This window comes from Saccostrea cucullata, unplaced genomic scaffold (assembly GCF_032062105.1).
Source record: "Saccostrea cucullata isolate Sc308-1 unplaced genomic scaffold, CSIRO_AGI_Scuc_v1 ctg17025, whole genome shotgun sequence".
Taxonomy (NCBI): Eukaryota; Metazoa; Mollusca; class Bivalvia; order Ostreida; family Ostreidae; genus Saccostrea; species Saccostrea cuccullata.
Window position 1 is genome coordinate 2,144 of NW_026938350.1, and position 9,378 is coordinate 11,521.

At 32.6% G+C, this 9,378-nt stretch overlaps 1 long non-coding RNA gene across 1 annotated transcript; it reads right to left on the bottom strand.

The window, feature by feature from the left end:
• Positions 1-214: 214 nt before the first annotated feature.
• Positions 215-2,410, bottom strand: LOC134250019 (uncharacterized). Its single transcript, XR_009988412.1, has 2 exons — positions 2,225-2,410; positions 215-1,537 (listed from the first exon to the last, which is right to left on the bottom strand). It is a non-coding gene; the product is annotated as an uncharacterized LOC134250019 (long non-coding RNA).
• Between the last annotated feature and the right edge of the window lie 6,968 nt (positions 2,411-9,378).

Sequence of the window (9,378 nt, forward strand, 5' to 3'; positions counted from 1 at the left end):
TTTGTAACATTTCCTTGTTAAAAGACAATCTGATTACAATTATTATGAATTTAATATTTTAAAGATGCTCGAGATTCTATTTTATTGGGATTTTGGAGAGCATGTTTTCCAGAAATCTGTTGGAATTCCCATGGGTACCAGTGGCACTCCGTAATGACTGGCCTATTTTTGTATTCATATGAATATGATGAAAATGAACAACAAAGCTTTATGATAATCGTGATGCCTTTAATTATTTTTATTGTCAACTTCTCTTACTCATGAAACAATATACATATTTCATATTTCTCAGTCCATTTGCAAGAACATATTCTACATGTACATATGAACAATTTCTTAAACGAGGTAATTTATTGACAAACAAGTTGATGAAGCAAGAATATCAGCATTATCGTATGAAGTCACCATTTTCTTAAGTTCTATGGTGGATACAATGACCTTGTCAGCACATATAATTTATCGTTAATTCAAATGCTGACTGACTTTTTTCATACACGTTGTCAGGACATTTAATTTTGAATTAAGTCTGTTCTCAGTTTTTTGGTGTGTGTGATTGGGGGGGGAGGGGGGGGGAGGGTGCTACTCAAATATTTTTAGCTGTCATTTTTCCTCTGATAATGTACCCCTTTTTTTATTTTTAAAGCTTCTTGGGATATCACCATGCAGTTAACGAAACAGCCAGAAGGTATGAAGTTACGATCTTGAATTTTGACCTTTTAATCTAAAAAAAAAAAAAACAAATTTCAAAAAATATCTTTCTAAAAACATAGTTTAAAATTACATTGCAAACGCTCTGTCAAACAAAGGATCTTTGAGATTTCGCATGGAAACAAGCTTAACAGACAGAAAGACAAGACAAACGGAAAGGCAGATAATAATTAAATATCTCCCTTTTTCAGTGACAGCGGGGTGACAACGATAAAATCACTATCAGATCTTCCGTGAAGACAAAAGATCTTAATAAAAAAAAAGGAACTAAGTCAAAATAATATGTTCCAAAACTTTGAGACAAAAGAGACACTGTCGTGTGACAAATCTATTATGTATAAAATGCATTTCTCTTGAATTCAAACAATGACTTTTAGAATTCTGGAAAACTTTTATGTCTTTTTTTCATGCATCGTCAAAAAGTGTCATGATACGGTAAAGTTCAACGGTGAAAGTGAAACGTATAAAGTTCAAATGAATATATCAGCATGATCAGCATGATTTCTTTTAGCCAGCCGCTTATGCGTGTACAAATTGATTATAATTAATGATATAATATACTTACATAAGACTTGCTTACCCTCTTTATCGGTCAAAATACATCATACGGTATACATAACAAACAGTTTTAAATTCAGTACAACTTTTCTTTAAGATTTAAATAAGCTATCCTATGATTTCTGTATATTCGTGTACATAATTCTGATTTGATAGAGTGTTCTTTGGTGGAGGTCTGCTGATGGGAGCTGAAGTTTCCGGATATAAATACCCTGTACTAGCTACTGGTACAGCATATACATGTGAATTTCTGTTTGCTGTAGTCACATACCTATAAGATAAGGTTTACTTTGTTCACAATAATAACTTAAATATATAATTATATACATAAAGACATAATTGAACAGTAGTGATGCTTAAGAATTCAGAACACATCTCTTGCCCCGGTATCCACCTTTATCTGCTTTGCTTTCCTTTATTGCTTGAATGATCATTCTCCTTTGAGTACAAGAGTACCCCCCAGAACTTTGTTTTGCAAAGATAGACATGATATAGGCCTTGACAATTTGGGCTTGCCTTTTTTTGTTGGTTTAGCATCCCCCCGCAACCTTCAGTTTGCTTGCGACGCCTACATGTATGAGTATATTTGATTGTTATGTCCCCGCAATCATAGATTCATGGGCATATAGATTTTAGTCCATCCGTCTGTCAAGCTGTCTGTTTGTCTCTTTCTTTCTGTCTGTCTAGTTGTCTGTTTTTCCAACAAAAAAAACTCCTTGATCATAACTTTTGAATTGTTAATGCAGTAGGGCTTCCATATTTCCATCGTTTTTTTCTTCTGAAAACTTTCTTTTTGTACCAATTTTTTGTACTTCTTAACCTTGATCGTGAAGTGCAAAAAATGACCAAACTTTGAACAGATCTCCCTACTCTCTCTCTCTCTCTCTCTCTCTCTCTCTCATAATTTTAGAACAAAGTTTTTTAAAAAAATCAATCTGTTATTTTTTTAAAATCATACCGAGAATCTTGTCTTGTCATTCTCCGTCTTCTCAATCTACTTCGCAGAAAGAACCCAGCACCAATGATGATTATGACAGCAAACAGAACAGCGAAGACTATGCTGACGACGAAGGGGCTTTCGGTGTTACCTGAAATTCCTTGTGTGGTTACTGCATCAGTATCAGCATTGCCAAGGAGCTCAGAGACCGCTGTTCAGTGAAAAATAACAGCCATATCAACATTCTACCATTCTTATATTCTGTCGCACATAGATTTGTACTCGCAACAAGGTAGATTTTACACTCACGTTCATTTTGTTATCAAGGTATTGCGACTTGATGACATGGCATGTATAAACATTAAGCAATATATTCATTTTTCCATTCATTGAGTATTTCTTCTCCATTTCATAAGAAAACCAATATCCGTTCTCAATCCTTTAATAAATACTTAAAACCGATTTTTGAGAAATTCATTACAAATTGGGTTCTTTTTATCAATGTAGAGGTGACAAAATTTTCCGTTTGAATGGAACATTTTGAGCTATCTTCAGTACATTGATTTAAGGACTCACTGTCTAGATAGTAGAGTATGCCTGGGCATCAACAATAGTTGGAAACGTGGGATAATTTGCATGCATATATTATCCCACGTTTTCAACTATCGTTGATGTCCCAGGCATACTTTACTAACTAGACAGTGATTCCTTATATTTCCGTTTTATTGGGAAATGAAATTGTAAATTTGGCTTTTGAAAATCTATATTTAAAGAATTAAATTCCACGAGCCCTCTCATGTCAATTTCAATAGTCCTCGCCCCTCGTCCACTGATGTCAAACGCAAAATTAGCCGCACAAGATTTACATGCATATTTGGCCGCTTTAGCGTCAGACACAAAGTCGCGCACGAGATTTACATGCATATTTGGCCGCTTTAGCGTCAGACACAAAGACAGTTGCGCACGAGATTTACATGCATATTACGCCTCCTGACCTATCGCTTTGCCTAAAGAATTATCAAGAAATCAACTCCACTAACTTTCAAAGAGTTATCACAGAAATCAACAGACATTGAAATATGAAATTTCTGGATAATTCTATCGGAATGTTAATTTTGCCAAGCGGTCAGGAGCTAAGGAGGCCCAATACGCGTGTAAATCTCGCGCGTCAGTCTTTGTGTCTGACGTCAACGGGCGGGACGGGACTATCAATTGAATTGATTATCAAGTGAAATTGCATTGGAAGACCTCGTGTAATTTAAATCTGTAAGACAACATTTTAAAAGTTTCACAATGAAATAAAAAAAAATTATGAGGAATCACTGTCTAGTTTGTTTGGGTGTGCCAATGACATCAAAGAAAAAATAGCTATTGTTATAGTTTTTGAGCTATCGTAAATATAAAGTTTTGGACATCTTGACCTTTAGCAAAACCTTATATGCGTCTAAACCATTCAGATTTTAGTGTAATAAATAAAACACGCCGTAGAGAAATTGCAAGATTAGACTGGAGGATTTTTTTTTAATAAATGGTGAGTAAATTATACAATAAAATGCTTTCTTTGTCTATTATTACGGAAATCAATGTAGCAGTTGTTGCCAAAAAAAAATACATAACCCGCGGTTTAATTCCCGTACGAACAACCAAAGAACGAAATTTTATTGTTTATTATTATAATCTATATAAATACTAAGTTACAGAAGAAAAATGAATTATTGCATGATTTATCGGTATGTCATAATACGTATCATTGATGGAACAATCACTGATCAAGAAATATTTTCATTTCTATTTTTTTTCTTTCTGTGATAACTCTTTGAAGTTAGCGGAGTTGATTTCTTGATAATTCTACCGAAATGTAAATTAGACAGGTCGATAGGTCAGGAGAGGCCTACTATGCATGCAAATATCGTCAAATATCGTGCGTATCTGTCTCTGTGTCTGACGATAAGGAGCCCAAATGTGCATGTAAATCTCTTGCGCCTGCCTTTGTGTTTGACGTCCGTGGGCGAGGACTATAGAAATCGGCATGGAAGTCCTCGTGTAATTTAAATCTATGTCTACATTTTAAAAAATCTAAATCTACAATTTTATTTCACAATGAAATGGAAATATTTCCATTTCTTATTTTTGTCTCTGTGATAACTCTTTGAAACTTAGCGGAGTTAATTTCTTGCTAAACCTGCCGGAATGTAAATTAGGCAGGTCGAAAGGTCAGGAGCTGGGGAGGCCTAATATGCATGCAAATCTCGTGCGCATCTGTCTCTGTGTCTGACGCCAAGGATGCCAAATATGCATGAAAATCTCGTGCGGCTGTCTTTGTGTTTGACGTCAGTGGGAGAGGGCTATGGAAATTGGCATGGAAGTCCTCGAGTAATTTAAGTCTATGTCTACATTTTAAAAATATAAATCTACAATTTTATTTCACAGTGAAACGGAAATATAAGGAATCACTGTCTAGAAATATAAGGAATCACTGTCTAGTTCGTATAGTATGCCAGGGACATCAACGATAGTGGGAAACATGGGATAATTAATCCCATGTTTCCCATTATTTTTGATGCCCAGTCATACTATACTAACTAGAATGTGATTCCTGTACAGGTGATATGTACGGAAGCGTATCTGGGCCGCAACATAATCTTTTTTAATTTTTTTTAACGAATTATCAATTTGTTTTAACAAATTATCAAAGCAAATTGTCAATTTGTTAAAACAAATTAGTAAATCAGTTTGTTATAGGTGGGAATCTTCTCTGGTTTCTGACTAGATGAAATATTCAAAGTATATTTGCTTATATGTCTTATGTATTTAGTAGTAAGAGATTTAAATGACCATATTTTTCTTTCCTCATCACCACTGTACATCTTTAAATAGAAATGGTAAACTGCTTTTAGAAATAAGCAGGAACTATATTTTTGGCGGAATCGGGGCGTATGAAAATATCTTCTTTTCTGTCTCTCATTTTTTTTATAGAGCAATGAAATTAGTTATAAATTTTACACACTCAAAGACTTATAGAAGTTTTCAAATATAGGTTTTTATTATTAATGGACTAAAGTTTCAAAATATATCAAAAAATATTATTTTTCAAACAAATAAGAACTATGTTAGCTTTTAAATGCTTCCAATCTAAGTACAGATTTGAACCAAAAGTCCGCAAAAAGTTTTTATTCTCTCTTAGTAAACGATCAAATCTTTTTGTTTTTGTACCATTTGAATCTTTATGTGACAGCTTTACTATATGTGAAAATAAGAAAAATTTGAATAAAGGAAGCATATAAAAATAACTAATACTAGTACAATGTATATCTTAAAACTTTGAAAAGTAGAGAACATTCGGATTAGCCAATAGCCATTTAATTTTGGCTTTTCAATTTGGTAATTAATATCATCTTATAGGCCCTATATTGTAGTACGATTTTCATGCAAAAAGAAAACATTCAATCTTTTGAAATACAAATAGGGGTTACATGATTGGCAACAGTAATTTTCATTCTTAATGTTCAAGGAAAAGGTAATGACCTTGACCTGACCTTGCCTTTAATATAAAACAGTCAAAGGTAAAAACAGGTACACTTTCAATACACAATAAGCCCTGTATTTTTCAAAAATATGAAAGTGATATAAGAAATTAAAATTCATTCTTTCTGAATCATAGCAATTCCATGCAGTAAGAATACATAAATCGTTTTTCACATATGACCTCCTAAATGCTAATTGTGGCGTCATTAACTTGTGCATTTTCCCGTATTTTCTTAAACAGGTGCAGAAGACATCAATTTTCAGAGGAATTTCCTTTCAGAAAACATACTCTGCCACCGTCGCCCACAAAGATTTTGAAATATGTGATTTTTCAAAGCAGTTTACATAATATACACAGTATCCAAAAACTGAAACGGGCGACGGTGGCAGACACTATTTTCTAAAGGAAGATAAGCACAGAAATGAGTCAATAGACATTCTAAGGCTTTTCTGCATTAAACTTAGAAATGTACCAAATTAGTGACGCCATATTTCCACAACGGTCCTCCTTCATGTCATATTCCTTATTGATTTATCCTATTCATCTACTCAACTATTGTAAAAGCTTTCATAACTTGGAATTTTTAGGGCACAATAAGGCCAAAACCGTACCTTCTTCTTTCACTCATACCACCCCTAAATTATATTGTCTTCTTGATTCTGTGACAATTTCATTAATTTATTTATACAAGAAATATGAGATGAATCCTATATGGGCAGCGGAAAGGGCAAAAATTATCATAATGAGAAAACAAACAATTATTTTAATTTCAATGACCATAAAACTTAACAAATGATATACTATGCATAATCAACGGACCTTTTCGCAGAACAAATATACATTAAAGCAAAACCAACGACCACGTACGTAACAAACATATATGAATGCAAAACCAACGATCACCTTTGCAGAACAAACGTACATAAAAAGAAGACAAACGAAAAAAAATTAACAAACGTGCACGCGGTAAATCTAGTCTTCCCTACATCCGGCTCCCGACGGTCCCGGATTTTTTTTCGATTTCTTTTTTGTCGGCGCACAGAAACTCTTCACACTCCTCAGGCACTCTTCTGGGTTCAAATAATATATTTTGATATATAAAAACTTTAACAAATTTGCGTATTTATCACTGAATCAGCAGTATCATCTGCCAAAAAGCGGTAAATCTAGTACTCAGCTATAAATGCGAAAACCACTGAAAAAAAGGATACCCCATAAAGAATACACACAGCAACATTTCCCAAATTTAAGAGTAAGGTCAAAAAGGGGTTATGGAGTACATGTATTTTAGGAAAAAAATGGTACTGAAAGAAGTTGAACCTAACACCCCCCACCCCAACATGCACCCTCACTCACACACACGAAATAGGATTTTCGAGTTAGGGCTACATGTATATCATTTTAGTTTCCTTTTTGTTTTAGCTTGTCAAGTTTTTAAAATCTTTTTTTCAGCTAGATTGAATTTTTTTCTCTGGTTGACCCCCTCCTTTCAAAAACGATACTACGTCAATGTATAACAAGCAATACTTTCATTTTCCATGGTTTTACCATATATACAATGTTAGATTTAAGCTATTTCTATGAAAATTTTGATAAAAATCTTTTTAGAAATCAAATCATTTTGATCATATGAATTTTTATAGAATTCAAATGTTCTTTTTTTTATTAACACCACCAATTTCTACTGAAATACTAATTCCATCTTTTTTAGAAGAAATATCTTCTCAACATCAATATTTTTTAATGCATGTCTAAAAATTTGAAGTTTTAAGTTTTAATAACTTTTAGATGAAATAAGATTTTTAATATATTTTTGTGTGAAATGCTATTAAAAAATATAAATCGTAATGTTATACAGAATATATTAACTTCAAATCTGTGTCCGTTTTTGGTTTTCATATTTATAACGGAGTAACAAAATTAACGCTTTTTGGCAGGTGATACTGCTGATTCAGTAATAAATGTTTTAACATATCATTGAATTCATTTAAAAAGAAAATGTGCACGAGGAGTGTGAAGGGTTTCTGTGCACCGATTAAAAAAAAACCAGGACCGTCGGGAGCCGGGTGTCGGGAAGTCTAGATTTACCGCGTGCACGTTTGTTAAGTTTTTTTCGCTTGTCGAGTTTTTATGTACGTTTGTTTTGCATTCATGTATGTTTGTTACGTATGTGGTTGTTGGTTTTGCTTTAATGTATATTTGTTCTGCGAAAAGGTCTGTTGATTATGCATTGTATATCATTTGTTAAGTTTTTATGGTCACTGAAATTAAAATAATTGTTTATTTTCTCATTATGGTAATTTTTGCCCTTTCCGCTGCCCATAATCCTACCTTAAACAAATAAGTAATTAGTTATAACAAACTACAAATTTGTTATAACAAATTACTAATTTGTTATAATAAATTACTAATTTGATATAACTAATTACTAATTTCATGTAACAAATTATTAAACTGATATAAAAAAATTACTAATTTGTTAAAAGAAATTATTAATTTTGGCATAACAAATTAGTAATTTCTTAAAACAAATCAGTAATTTGTTAAAACAAATTACTATTTTTGACAAAATTTGAAATGTATACAGATCTACGAAAGCCAGATCAAAGCAAAAATCTTCGTATAAGTCGGGTCGGATTTGTGATAATTTATTTCTTATAACAAATTAGTATTTTGTAAACGTGTAACAAAAGTATTTTGAAATTTTGTAAATGTATTATATTTAGCCTGTACGATATTTGGCGGAAATTAAATTATAAACTAGTTAGCGGAAATTTGATTTAGCGTATCTTATAAAATTCTTCTTTATTTGTATATGTACAAGACATTTATTGTTGTACTTGAATCAGCGGAACTTGCTTTCCGCCAAACGCGCTAAAAAGAATACACAGCCAAATGTAATACGTTTACAGTATACTACATCAACACTTGTATTAAGTTCATGTTTATTGTTCATTAATTATCGTATAATTTCCTCTTAGAAAGCAGAAAAATGCAGAAAAAAATATATACGAGTGTTTATCCAAAAGTAATGTCACGACTTCGATTAAATTGCTACCAGTCGACGTAAAACAACAAAATTATAAATGATGGAAGCTACATTTAGTTCAAATCAGACCCGACAATTTCAAATATTTACATTTCCAATGTCTTTGTCTTAGATAAAATTACAAATTGTAAATGTACTTTATTTAAGAAATAAAGTTCGCGTTTTCGTGAATGTTGCAGAATAACCTCCGAGGTCGAGAAATGTTGTTTGAAAGATAAAAGCCGAGGCGAGACATTTCTCGACCTCGGAGGTTATTCTGCATCATTCACGACAACAAGGACTTTATTTCTATTCTACCTTGTATACTACATTCGCTAAATTACGGATACTCGTTTTCTCTTTAGAGAAACGAATTAGGTCACCATGTCTCGATTACGCTGTTTCATTTAACACCAGAGGTAAAATTTGTTTGCTTACCCGTGTATAGAATGCAGACGATTTGAGCTTTCGTTACATTGAAAATAGACTTTTTAAATTACAAATTTGTTCGTAATAAGTATTGATCAGTAAAAATGAATATACAATAACAAAATCATGTTCCTGTTTTACTGCTAAAATCACGTTGTTTAATGTGTAGGGAGGTTCGTGGAATAGCCCCGC